The sequence below is a fragment of the Schistocerca gregaria genome, chromosome 4 (assembly GCF_023897955.1).
Source record: "Schistocerca gregaria isolate iqSchGreg1 chromosome 4, iqSchGreg1.2, whole genome shotgun sequence".
NCBI lineage: Eukaryota > Metazoa > Arthropoda > Insecta > Orthoptera > Acrididae > Schistocerca > Schistocerca gregaria.
In genome coordinates, this window is record NC_064923.1 from 499,991,335 (window position 1) to 500,004,583 (window position 13,249).

Consider the following 13,249-nt stretch of genomic DNA (forward strand, 5'->3'; position numbering starts at 1 on the left):
AAATTGTAATAAAAAATGACTCACTTGACGAGCTACATTTCGCGTAACGAGTGACGACGATTTAGTGTGATGTCACCAGCCATTCTTACATGTTGGGGGAAATGTTCAACATTATAAACACCTTTCACTGTCGGCAGCGCCATAAGAACAATGTCTTCAGTACATACTTCAGTCTGAGTTTAGCGCTCTTCCTGCTACCATCTTAGTGCAGCTTGTGAGCAATCATTTTTCTAAACTTATGTTCACACAGTGTTTTTTTACGTGCAAATATGAATAATCTTCATAGAAATGTTCCTGAAGATAAAACCGAAAGAAGACGACCACAAGAAAAAGTAAATTACCTTAGAAATGAAACGTAAAATCGTTGAAAAACGCGAATGTGGTGTGAACATTGCTGATTTAGCATGCACATACAATCGACCTAAATCTATTTGAACTATCTTCAAGAACAAGAACAACATTGAGGAGATAGTTGTTTCAAAGGGAATATACTTTGTCTTTAAGATCTCTCAAGTGAGAAACTGGAGCATATGAGGGAAAGGTTAGACTGTTTCTGTGTTTTTTAACATATTCTGTTTATTTGTAGTAATATGTAATACGCAGTTGATGTCAGTATTTCTTGAACGATGTACCACTGTTTATTTATATAAACTTTGTGCTTGAAATGACCATGCATGCCAAAAGAGTCTCATTTATCAGGTAAGGGCTACAATTGTTGTAGTATTAGAAAGAACTACTTAGTTTTATTTAGTAGACAGCACCAAAATAGATCCAAGCAAACGAAAAAACCACCAGTCTTGGACACCATCATTTGTATTAACACAGTTTTCAGTATAAGACAACAACATTACGATTTTTTGTGTAGCAAAACGTTGGATAGAATACTGATGTAACAAATAACTCAGCCACATTGCATCTACAGCAGGAAATCCTGTTCATTCTTATTTCCCATTGAGAGAACAACTTTCAATCTCAAAATAAGAAAATAACTGTTGACCTAGTAACAAATGCTATCTCTCATCATGATATACAGTTAGTAGTATGAATAACATAGTGTCTGACACTATGGACACTCCTCAATGGAAATCAGTTACAATAATTAATGACTCCAGGACAAATGATTTTAGGAATAGTGTACAGGAGATGACATAGGATGTAATTTGCAATGAAGAAATGCTAACACCAAATTTAATCTATTCCACAGTAAATTCATATTATTATTTGAAAATAGCTTTCTGTATAAGATAGTCAGGAAGGGCACTAAACAGCCAGGTAAGAAACAATGGATCACTAGAGGGATTAAAGTATCTTGTGAAAGGAAAAAGGGAAATGTATCTTTTGGCAAGAACAAGTAGGGATCCTGCAGTAGTTGCACACTACAATAGATACTCAAACTAACTGCAAAAGGTTATTAAAAAATCAAAGAACATGCATATATTGTCAGAAATCAGTACTTATGACAATAGACTTAAGGCAATATGGAATGCATTGAAGCGAGGGACAGGACAAGCAGCCACAGAACAACACAATGGACTACTGAACTGAATGGAAGGACTATAAATGATGAGTCAGGGGTAGCAAATGCATTTAATAAATATTTCTTAAATACAGTAGAAAGCATAGGGAGAAACAGTTCAAAAGTACAATCACAGCAGTACGTCAAAAATGGAACTTTCATTTAATTTTATCATATGGGTGTGTCAACAACTTCTCTGTCTGAAATTAAGGAAATTATACATTTTCTCAAAAATAAAATTTCATTTGGTTTTGATGGTTTTTCAAATAGTGTATTAAAAATTCATTCCCCTGTAGTAAGCCCAGTATTCCTGAAATATGTAACACATCACTAACTCAATGCATTTTAGCAGAAAGACTGAAATGTGCTGTTGTTACTCACCTTTTTAAGAAAGTTGATAAGAGAGATGTCAATAACTACTAACCTGTTTCAATGCTGACATCATTCTCCAAAAGTTTTGAAAATGTGACGTATTCTAGCAACAATAGTATCCTTACCAAATCACAGCTAGGGTTTCAAAGGTTGCTCTACTGAGAATGCCATTTATTCGTTCACTCAAAAAATTTTACAAGCATTAAATAATAAAATATCACTGGCTGGTATTTCTGTGACCTCTCTAAGGCATTTGACTGCACGAATCACACTGTTCTCCTAGATAATTTAATATTCTGTAGGACTGCTGGTATATCCAACCAATGAATTATAACATATCTAACCAAAAGAATGTAGAAAATTGTACTTAGTAATCCAAGCAACATAGTCCAGGGTCATAATTCCCATTGGGGAGATATCATATATGGGGTCTCCAAAGGTTCAGCCTTAGGTTCATTACAGTTCCTCATATATGTAAACGATCTTCTGTCTAGTATACAAGCAAAATTAGTTCCTTTTGCAGATGACACTAATATTGTAATCAATCCAACCATACATACAGAAAAGGAAGAAATGGTAAACAAAATTCTCAAAAGTATCATTGACTGTTTTCTGCGAATTGTCTCATCCTCATTTTTAAAAAGGCTGAACGTATTCAGTTCTGCACATCCAGAGGTACTGTGCCAATGATATGTGAAACACATTGCGAGGAAGTAATAAGTTGAGTGGAAACTTGTTGTTGTTGTTGTCTTCAGTCCAGAGACTGGTCTGATGCTTCTTTCCATGCGACCCTATCCTGTGCAAGTTTCTATATCTCCAAGCACCTACTGCAACCTACATCCTTCTGACTCTGCTTAGTGTGTCGTATCTTGGTCTCCCTCTATGGTTTCTACCCTTCACACTGCTCTGAAAAACTAAACTGGTAATCCCTTGAACTGATCCCATCTTCTAGTCTAGTTGTGCCGCAAATTCTTCTTCTCCCCAATTCTATTCAGTATCTCGTCATTAGTTATGTGATTATCCATCTAATCTACAGTATTCTTCTGTAGCACCATATTTCGAAAACCTCTATTCTCTTCACGTCTAAATTGTGTATCGTCCATGTTTCACTTCCATACATGGCTACACTCCACACAAATACATTCAGAAAAGACTTCCTGACACTTAAATCTATACTCAATGTTAACAAATTTCTCTTCTTCAGAAAGGCTTCCCTGGCCATTGGCAGTCTACATTTTATATCCTCTCCACTTTGACCATCATCAATTACTTTGCTCCCCAAATAGCAAAACCCATCTACTACTTTAAGAGTCTCATTTCCAAATCTAATTCCCTCAGCATCATCTGGTTTAATACGACAGCCTTTCGTTCCCTGAATTTGACCCCTGCCACCTTCAGAATTTGAAAGAGAGTATTCCAGTCAACATTGTCAAAAGCTTTCTCTAAGTCTACAAATGACAGAAACGTATATTTGCCGTTCCTTAATGTATCTTCTAAGATAAGTCGTCGGGTTAGGACTGTCTCACATGTTCCAACAGTTCTACAGAATCCAAATTGATCTTCCTCTAGGTCGGATTCTACCAGTTTTCCATTTCTCAGTAAAGAATTCGTGTCACTATTTTGCAGCTGTGACTTATTAAAGTGATTATTCGGTAATTTTCACACCTGTCAGAACCTTTGGGACTGGAATTATTGTATTATTCTTGAAGTCAGGGGGTATTTCATCTGTCCCATAATTATTGCTATACAGATGGTAGTTTTTTTGTCTTGACTGGCTCTCCTAAGGCTATCAGCAGTTCTAATGGAATGTTGCCTACAACTGGGGCCTTGTTTCAACACAAGTCTTACAATGCTCTGTCAAACTCTTCATGCAGTATCATATCTCTCATTTCATCTTCATCTATGTCCTCTTGCATTTTCATAATATTCTCCTCCAGTACATCGCCCTTGTATAGAGCCTCTGTACACTCCTTCCACCTTTCTGCTTTCCCTTCTTTGCTTAGATCTAGTTTTCCATCTGAGCTTTTGATTTTCATACAAGTTGTTCTCTTTTCTCCAAAAATCTCTTTAATTTTCCTGTAGGCAATATCTACCTTACCCCTAGTGATACATGCTTCTGCATCCTTACATTTGTCCTCTAGCCATCCCTGCTTAGCCATTCAGCACTTCCTGTCGATCTCATTTTTGAAACGTTTGTATTTCTTTTTGCCTCCTTCATTTAATGAATTTTTATATTTTCTACTTTCATCAATTAAATTGAATATCTCCTCTGTTACCCCAGGATTTCTACTAGCCCTCGTATTTTTACCTACTTCAGCCTATGCTGCCTTCACTATCATCTTTTAATGTTACCCATTCTTGATGAAGAGTATATTTATTTTCCCTGTGCTTGTCAATCATTCCCTAATTCTCTCTCTCAAAGTCTCCACAACCTCTGGTTCTTTCAGTTTATCCACATCCCATATCCTTAAATTCTCATCTTTTTGCAGTTTCTTCAGTTTTAATCTACAGTTCATAAGGAATAGATTGTGGTCAGAGTTTACATCTGCCTCTGGAATCTCTTAAAATTTATAATCTGGTTCCTAAATCTCTGCCTTACCATTATATAATCTATCTGAAACCTTCCACTGTCTCTAGGTCTCTTCAACATATACTACCTTCTTTCACAATTCTTAAGCCAAGTGATAGGAGCCTCAGGTACTGCGCGCCACGGAATTTGAATCTGCACCAGACGGCATGGTGGTCGAAGACCCCTAGAGGCCTCTGCACCATAGCGCTGTAAGCCGTAGCAGCGCATGCCTCCTTGCCCATGTTTAGTGCGAGGGTGGCCCAGTGGAACACATGGTCCTAACGGTTGATAGCGGCGCCCCTGATCATGTATTTAAGCATCTGCCTCTCACACATCCAGGAAGTCTAATATTGCATGCATCTCTGGACATGTAACCTATTAGTGCTTAATAAAGCTACATCTAACACAATGAAACTAACAGGAAAGTCAGTACTTCCTCTTTTTAAGAAAAGAGAAAGAAAATCTTTCTTCTGCTTCAAAATACAGCTGTTGTGTTCCTCAATTATTTGTAACATCCACATAACCACATCCATTTTCATCATAAAATAATAGTCATCTCTGTGTTATGAAAGTATTGGTATTTATCATTCAGCTAAGAGCACTCTGCAGTTATTGAATTTATGTAATCATAACTTGTGGAAGAAGTCGTTGGCAAGCTATATTTTTAAAATTCTTTTGAAACATCACATAAATTGTTTCATGTAATTCTTTTTTTCCTTCACATAGAAGCGTGTTCCACAAATGAATCATCTAGTACTGACACTCAGCTTCTTTGCCTCTAGGGATTTCCTTTTGTTTAAAGGATATCTGAAAAACGGTTCAAATGGCTCTGAGCACTATGGGACTTAGCATCTGTGGTCATCAGTCCCCTAAAAGTTAGAACTACTTAAACCTAACTAACCTAAGGACATCACACACATCCATGCCCGAGGCAGGATTCGAACCTGCGACTGTAGCAGTCGCGCGGTTCCCGACTGAGTGCCTAGAACCGCTAGACCTCAGTGGCCGCAAGGATATCTCATTGGTATTGATTACGAGATAGGGCAACATGCACAAGAGACAGTGGTTTTAATTATTTCAGTTCTCTGTTGTAACTAAATGAAGATAAAATAAATGAAAGTGTATGGGTTAATACGTTTTATTCTGAAATAATTTGTATTAATTTTTCTTTGTTAATGCCAGTTTTGACATATTTGCTATTTTTTTTATCCAATAAAGTTCTAGCTCCCTCCTCTGGTAACTGTCATTCTATTTTTGAAACAACAGCATCTGCAACTCTGGTAATTATTTCTCGCTTGAGACTAGGTATTATTATTCTGAAGACAAAATTGACAGTTTTATGCCGAAACAGTTGTACAAACGAGGAAACCCACAGTGAAGGTATTACATCTCCACTTAGTTCCTCTCAGACTACATATAGCTGCTAGAGATGACTGTGCAAGCCAAAATTATGAATTAAATAATTACTGTTACTCAAATACACTCCTGGAAATGGAAAAAAGAACACATTGACCCCCGTGTGTCAGACCCACCATACTTGCTCCGGACACTGCGAGAGGCTGTACAAGCAATGATCACACGCACGGCACAGCGGACACACCAGGAACCGCGGTGTTGGCCATCGAATGGCGCTAGCTGCGCAGCATTTGTGCACCGCCGCCGTCAGTGTCAGCCAGTTTGCCGTGGCATACGGAGCTCCATCGCAGTCTTTAAAACTGGTAGCATGCCGCAACAGCGTGGACGTGAACCGTATGTGCAGTTGACGGACTTTGAGCGAGGACGTATAGTGGGCATGCGGGAGGCCGGGTGGACGTACCGCCGAATTGCTCAACACGTGGGGCGTGAGGTCTCCACAGTACATCGATGTTGTCGCCAGTGGTCGGCGGAAGGTGCACGTGCCCGTCGACCTGGGACTGGACCGCAGCGACGCACGGATGCACGCCAAGACCGTAGGATCCTACGCAGTGCCGTAGGGGACCGCACCGCCACTTCCCAGCAAATTAGGGACACTGTTGCTCCTGGGGTATCGGCGAGGACCATTCGCAACCGTCTCCATGAAGCTGGGCTACGGTCCCGCACATCGTTAGGCCGTCTTCCGCTCACGCCCCAACATCGTGCAGCCCGCCTCCAGTGGTGTCGCGACAGGCGTGAATGGAGGGACGAATGGAGACGTGTCGTCTTCAGCGATGAGAGTCGCTTCTGTCTTGGTGCCAATGATGGTCGTATGCGTGTTTGGCGCCGTGCAAGTGAGCGCCACAATCAGGACTGCATACGACCAAGGCACACAGGGCCAACACCCGGCATCATGGTGTGGGGAGCGATCTCCTACACTGGCCGTACACCTCTGGTGATCGTCGAGGGGACACTGAATAGTGCACGGAACATCCAAACCGTCATCGAACCCATCGTTCTACCATTCCTAGACCAGCAAGGGAACTTGCTGTTCCAACAGGACAATGCACGTCCGCATGTATCCCGTGCCATCCAACGTGCTCTAGAAGGTGTAAGTCAACTATCCTGGCCAGCAAGATCTCCGGATCTGTCCCCCATTGGGCATGTTTGGGACTGGATGAAGCGTCGTCTCACGTGGTCTGCATGTCCAGCACGAACGCTGGTCCAACTGAGGCGCCAGGTGGAAATGGCATGGCAAGCCGTTCCACAGGACTACATCCAGCACCTCTACGATCGTCTCCATGGGAGAATAGCAGCCTGCATTGCTGCGAAAGGTGGATATACAGGTGGATATACACTGTACTAGTGCCGACATTGTGCATGCTCTGTTGCCTGTGTCTATGTGCCTGTAGTTCTGTCAGTGTGATCATGTGATGTATCTGACCCCAGGAATGTGTCAATAAAGTTTCCCCTTCCTGGGACAATGAATTCACGGTGTTCTTATTTCAATTTCCAGGAGTGTATTTATGTGAGATATCATAACAATGGCTTCCAGTTTGAATTTTACCACAGCTACATTTCTACCTGAGTGCTATGTAGATGATTATGGCTGTTCATAATAAAAGTTGCAACTTATTCTCCATATATGCCCCCCCCCAGATAATTTTTAATAACCTTATATCATAGAAACAGAATTTGCATATGCCAAAGAACTGCAAAAGAGGAAGTGCAAACAGTTTTCAGTAATTCACAAATGCAATTTCTGTAGAACACTGATTACTGCTATAATGAATTGATTGTTTAGGATATAAATACAGCAGCAGGCTGACCACTGGACAACTTATCTCAGAACTGTCAGTCAAATCAATATCCATGATGTCTATGTTGTCACAGTTTGTTGGAGGTTCTGAAAAGACCATATATTTCTCAAAGTATATTGCATTTCAATATTGCTACTGTAGTATGTGCCTACTTACAATTCATCGTCTACCATACAGGTACATTTGATGGAACATCATCTTATTTAAAAATGTAGCATCTGAATCTAACTGACCATGGCATCATTTATTTGACAACTTAATCAAGTTGTGTATTTCAGTGATGACATCTTGCAACTTATGTTCCACATACAGGTCACCAGCAGTCTGTAGCCTCTGCTATGTTCCCTGGGTATAATATTTAAGTGCTTCTTCTAGTTCAACTGAAAAATAGGATACTAATGCTAGCAAAGGCGAAAAAAATCGGCATGAGTAACATTGACATTCTGTACCTCAGTTGAACTACACAAAGGCGAAAAAAAGACATACATGAAATTTGTATCCCATACTTCAGTTGATCTATATAGGTCAACTGCAACATGGGAGACACTTTTTTTTCACCTTTGATAGTAATAGTCTTGACTGAAAATTATCATAGTATTACTAGTGATGGTAGAAAAACATACAACAGTAAAATCTGTATTCTGAACTTGAGTTGATCTATGTAGGTCAACTGAAGAATAGGATACTAGTTTTAGAGAAGGCGAAAAACTCCGTATACATAAAATTTGTATCCCATACTTCAGCTGACCTATGTAGGTCAACTGAAGGACAGAACCTTCGTAGTTCAAATGAGGTACAGGGAGCCAGTGTTAGATAAGTCGCTTTTTTAGTCTTTGCTAGCACTAGTATCCTATTCTTCATTGATTTATATAGGTCAATTGAAGTTTGGGATACAAATTTTTCGTACATCTGTTTTCACCTTCGATAGTACTAGTATCGACTGAAAAATATCATAGTAATACTAGTGCTAGCGAAAACGAAAAAAAGAGACAACTGTAAAATTGATATTCCACACTGCAATTGATGAACCGTGCTTCAAGTCTTCCATATCCATAGAAACAGATGAATCCATACCTACAAACGAAAATTTAAAAGTAAAAATTGTCCAGAATGAAAAACAATTCTTCCAAAATATCTCAAACTCACTAAGAATAAAAGCAAGTACCAAATGAATTGGAACAAACAAATGATTTAAATTAATACAAGTGACAAAAGTCATACACAGTGTTTAGCCCTTTCTTTTAGGAACACATCTATATATTTCAGTTTACAATGATGACACCTCACCACAGTAGATAACTAATTTATTATCCATGGTTCGAAAATAAAGATATTAATATCTATGAGTAAACTATGATGTCATTGGTCGAAGCTGATGCATTGCATCCCTTTCTTCAGTTGGCCCTATTGTTATGTATAAGGTAATGATGTATCTTGAAATAAGTCAAAGGATTAGGTATTTGTTGTTTCAGCAGTAGGAGAACTTACTAAATTTCTGAATAAAGGATGGAAAAAATATGCGACAGTATCAGTTCACAAACAATATCACACGGCCCTTCTGTGCATAGAGGGGGAGCAGGAAGGTAGTGCAGAAGGGTGGGGAGTGAGAACTGCTCACGCGTGGTAGCAGAGGAGTGGGCAAACGAAGTCCACGTTGCCGAACTGTGTTGCTGTGGACAACAGTCAGGCTCGTTTGCCTTTGGTACATAGTATTAACGTTCAAATCTATGAGGGGAATAGTAAATTATAAAACCAATTTCGATCAATCGTCACAAGAGAAATATTATTTCACGTTTTGACGAAATTGTGTCCATGTTGTGTACATAGTTCCGCGTAGTCAGAACGTACACAACTTTCCCACTAGAGTGTGCCCCGCTAAGCAAAAGAGTGCAGGAGCAGCGCTCGTCCATCTCCACACTACGAGATGGCACTGTCTTAGAGACGGACCAAATTCTGCTTCCGCCGATCCACGTATTAATATGTAATGCAGCCAATGAAATTGCTGCTAATGTAGAACCTTTTCTCCTCACGGATCACACTCACGCTGTGATACCTGAACGCACGAAGTATTATAGCGAGTGTACAGACCTCCAATTAGTCAGTCTGCATTAGTCTGTAGTCCAGTTTCAGTCTGCGCCTAATAAGGTTACCATATTCTTGTACATAGCCATGAAGATAAATGTATAGACACTTTGTCCAGTATCAGAGATATGTGAGAATAAGGTTAATGTACCAAGACCAAAGGAACTTCAGATTGTCAATTGTAAACAGCATCCAGAATCAAGTTATGTAAAGTCTATGTTTTTTATTATTTTAATAAATGTGTGTGAAAATTAATCATGTTCTGTTTAAAGTTGGTCATCATCAATCTGCTACTCCAAGTGTGCAAGTGGCATTTCTATCGTCTGACCTAACGGCAGAAGGTAAACACGCCACAACAAGACCACGAGACATATTGCTGACACTCGCCTACTTCGCTAGGACAAGTCAAATAATCTGATGGTTTGTGTACCGAAGGTCTTACAGTATGCACACCACAGTCCATTGCTCCACAGATTTACTCTGTGTGACGACGGGAGGCGAGAGTAGTTGATACAGCTTTTAAAAAACGTGAAGTACAATTTTTCTCAAAATGACAATTATCCAACGACAAGGTCATTGAAACTGCTCGCAGTAATTATCATTTACTGCGATTTGAACTGTATCATAAGCGAAAATTTAATCTACAACAAAATTAACGTCAAGCACAAACCGAAATCAAAAAATGGTTCAAATGGCTCTGAGCACTATGGGACTCAACTTCTGAGGTCATTAGTCCCCTAGAACGTAGAACTACTTAAACCTAACTAACCTAAGGACATCACACACATCCATGCCCGAAGCAGGATTCGAACCTGCGACCGTAATGGTTGCGCGGTTCCAGACTGTAGCGCCTAGAACCGCACGGCCACTCCGGCCGGCAAACCGAAATCTTTATATTTGCTTGACAACTACTTCTATTCCATAGAATTTTTAAAAATGTATAAGGTGTATGTGTGTGGAAGTGTTTGAATACAGTTAAGTGGAATCACTGCACATAAAAAGAATTGGTGGTAGAAAAGACTAACGTAAAAGACTATCATAAAAATGATCAGCAAATTGTGAGATTTTTCACTGTTTAAGGACAGTATGAGTGTAAATTAACTCGTTCGGCATTACAGTGAGAGACCGTATTTATAAGCAATTGAACAAGCAAACAGTTAACCATCATCTGCAAGTAACCCCAGGGAATGCTGGCCGATACCATCGAAAATCATAAATCACCGATATCTCGACAAGGAACAGTTGATGTCATTTAGGGCCTTATCCAGTTTGTGCCTTGAAAATGACAGGGATTTACATGTGGACATATCGGACTTAAACGAATTTACCCAGCAGCACTCTCGTGTGTTGTAAGAGCATACAACATGGTGGGACAAAAGCATTGTTTAAACCATGAGTCTTTAAAACTAAGAAATATTATTACTTTGCTCCAAAGTCTACATTGTAATACCATCATCACTTCTATATGAGTCTGTTTCTGAAGAATCTGACTGTAAATTTACGATGATAGGTTCTCTGTCAAATTCTTGTTTCTGAAGATTTTCAGCATGCCACACAGACTGTCCCCTCGCTACAGATGAGGTGTTGTCTATTGTCTCATGCACAAGCGATTCAGTGTATGTTATATTGAATGTTTTGTTTTTTTCTACCACATAGTGGCATGGGGCTACACTGACAGTGGCACATGGGTAAACGAAAAACTGTGTGACCCCATTCACGTGCAAGGGAGTCAAGTTTGTATGTTCTGTCAAATGACTTGTATAAATTAACTAGTTGCAGGAGATCAGCACGAGTCTGGTTTACACTGTGATTAATATTTTTATTTTTAAACCAGGAAAAATATCCACTTTTCTGGTGTTTGTACTTGGTGTTTTCTCTGTAATAGTTGAATTATAACTGGCAATGACCGAATTCGAAGCAAGGTGTGACAAGAATTGCGAATCATGTCACGAAGCTGACATCATTCATTTCCGAAAGGTAGTCACTGCTCTTTATCTTACACGTAAATATAAGTTTATTCTCAGAAACAAAACCAGAAAAAGAGTCAGCATACAGAATAATTATCCGAGAAACTATTCCTATGTGAACTTTAAAACCGCCAGTATCATCACTCATTTTCAATATGACCTTCCTGGAATGATTATAATTCAGCCATGTTTCGTTGTACCTCAAATCTTCATATGGGATGCAGTTCGTGCTGCATCTCTGTAACTACTTTGAACTAAAAACGCTCTTCTCAACATGTCTGGAACCAATGTCTTTTAAAATTCTTTACATTGACGAAGCGCTTATCATTGAAGCCAATTTTCTCTTGCACAGCTGTAACACGTTTTTGTGATGTCAGGCATTCACCATTCACACGGAGCACTTTAAAACACCGTTGTTAAAACCATCCATTTGTGTTACAGGTTCCTTGCGATTTCGATGCTTTTCAGGAGATACGAAACCAACGTCTTCAACGGTTCCTACAGCGCTGCACCATCGTTCACAGTCCTCCTGCCGACACCACATGGTTCTGGAGTCCGTTTTTGTGTCTTCAAAAGTCAACAGTACGAGACCAGCTTTTAAATTTGCGTTTGAAAAAGTTATGAACGCGCTAAACAATCCCCCTCGCTTGCTTGTGAATCACTTCACATTTACTTCCATCACTTGAATTTTTTTCTAAAATCGCACTTAAACATTTACAGATACACATTCACAGCTACACTGCCGCAAAAAAATAAAATAAATAAAAATAAATAAATAAAGAAACTGACAGTTGAAGGAATAATTCGATTGTCGCGAAGTGCAACATTGCAGCATATAGGAGGGAGATTCTCGCTCTCCAGCTGCAACTCGCTGCTAACCACTCGGAAAGAGAATGAATGTTATTGGCTACCCGTGGCTAGTGGAAGGGGATGCTCAGAAGTCTGGAAATTGGGCCGCCTTCCCACACGATGCGAACCTTTGTAGTAGCAGAGACGAAACAATCAACACATCTAACATTTGTATCCCATACTTCTACATACGCCAACTGAAGAATAGGATACTAGTGCTAGCGAAGATGAAAAGGTCGACATACGTTAAATTTGTATCTCATATTGCAGTTAACGTATACACATCAGCTGGAGTTTGGGATACAATTCATATGCCTCAACGGCTACGTGGGGTTTCAAATCGTGGGGTTTTCTACAAGGGTGCAACAGGTATCGAAGCTGTCCCGAGCAACCGGTTCCCTAACGATGTGTTTGCAAACTGAGCCTCCCCCACTGCTTGTCTACCCCTGTCGCTCACCCTCAGTGCAGATGTTGTAACCGTATCTCAGACAGTGTCGTCGTCGATAGCTTTCGTTTCGTGCGTTTTTCCAAACAACTTCTGTTCTATGCAGTGTACACGATGGAAGTGATAACAACAATGACAGGGAGGCCGTGTCTTATCAAGGATGGACATCGCTACCGTATTTATAGGAAAAATGAAGAATATTCGAACTGGATGTGCGTCAGTTATGAATGGAGTAGG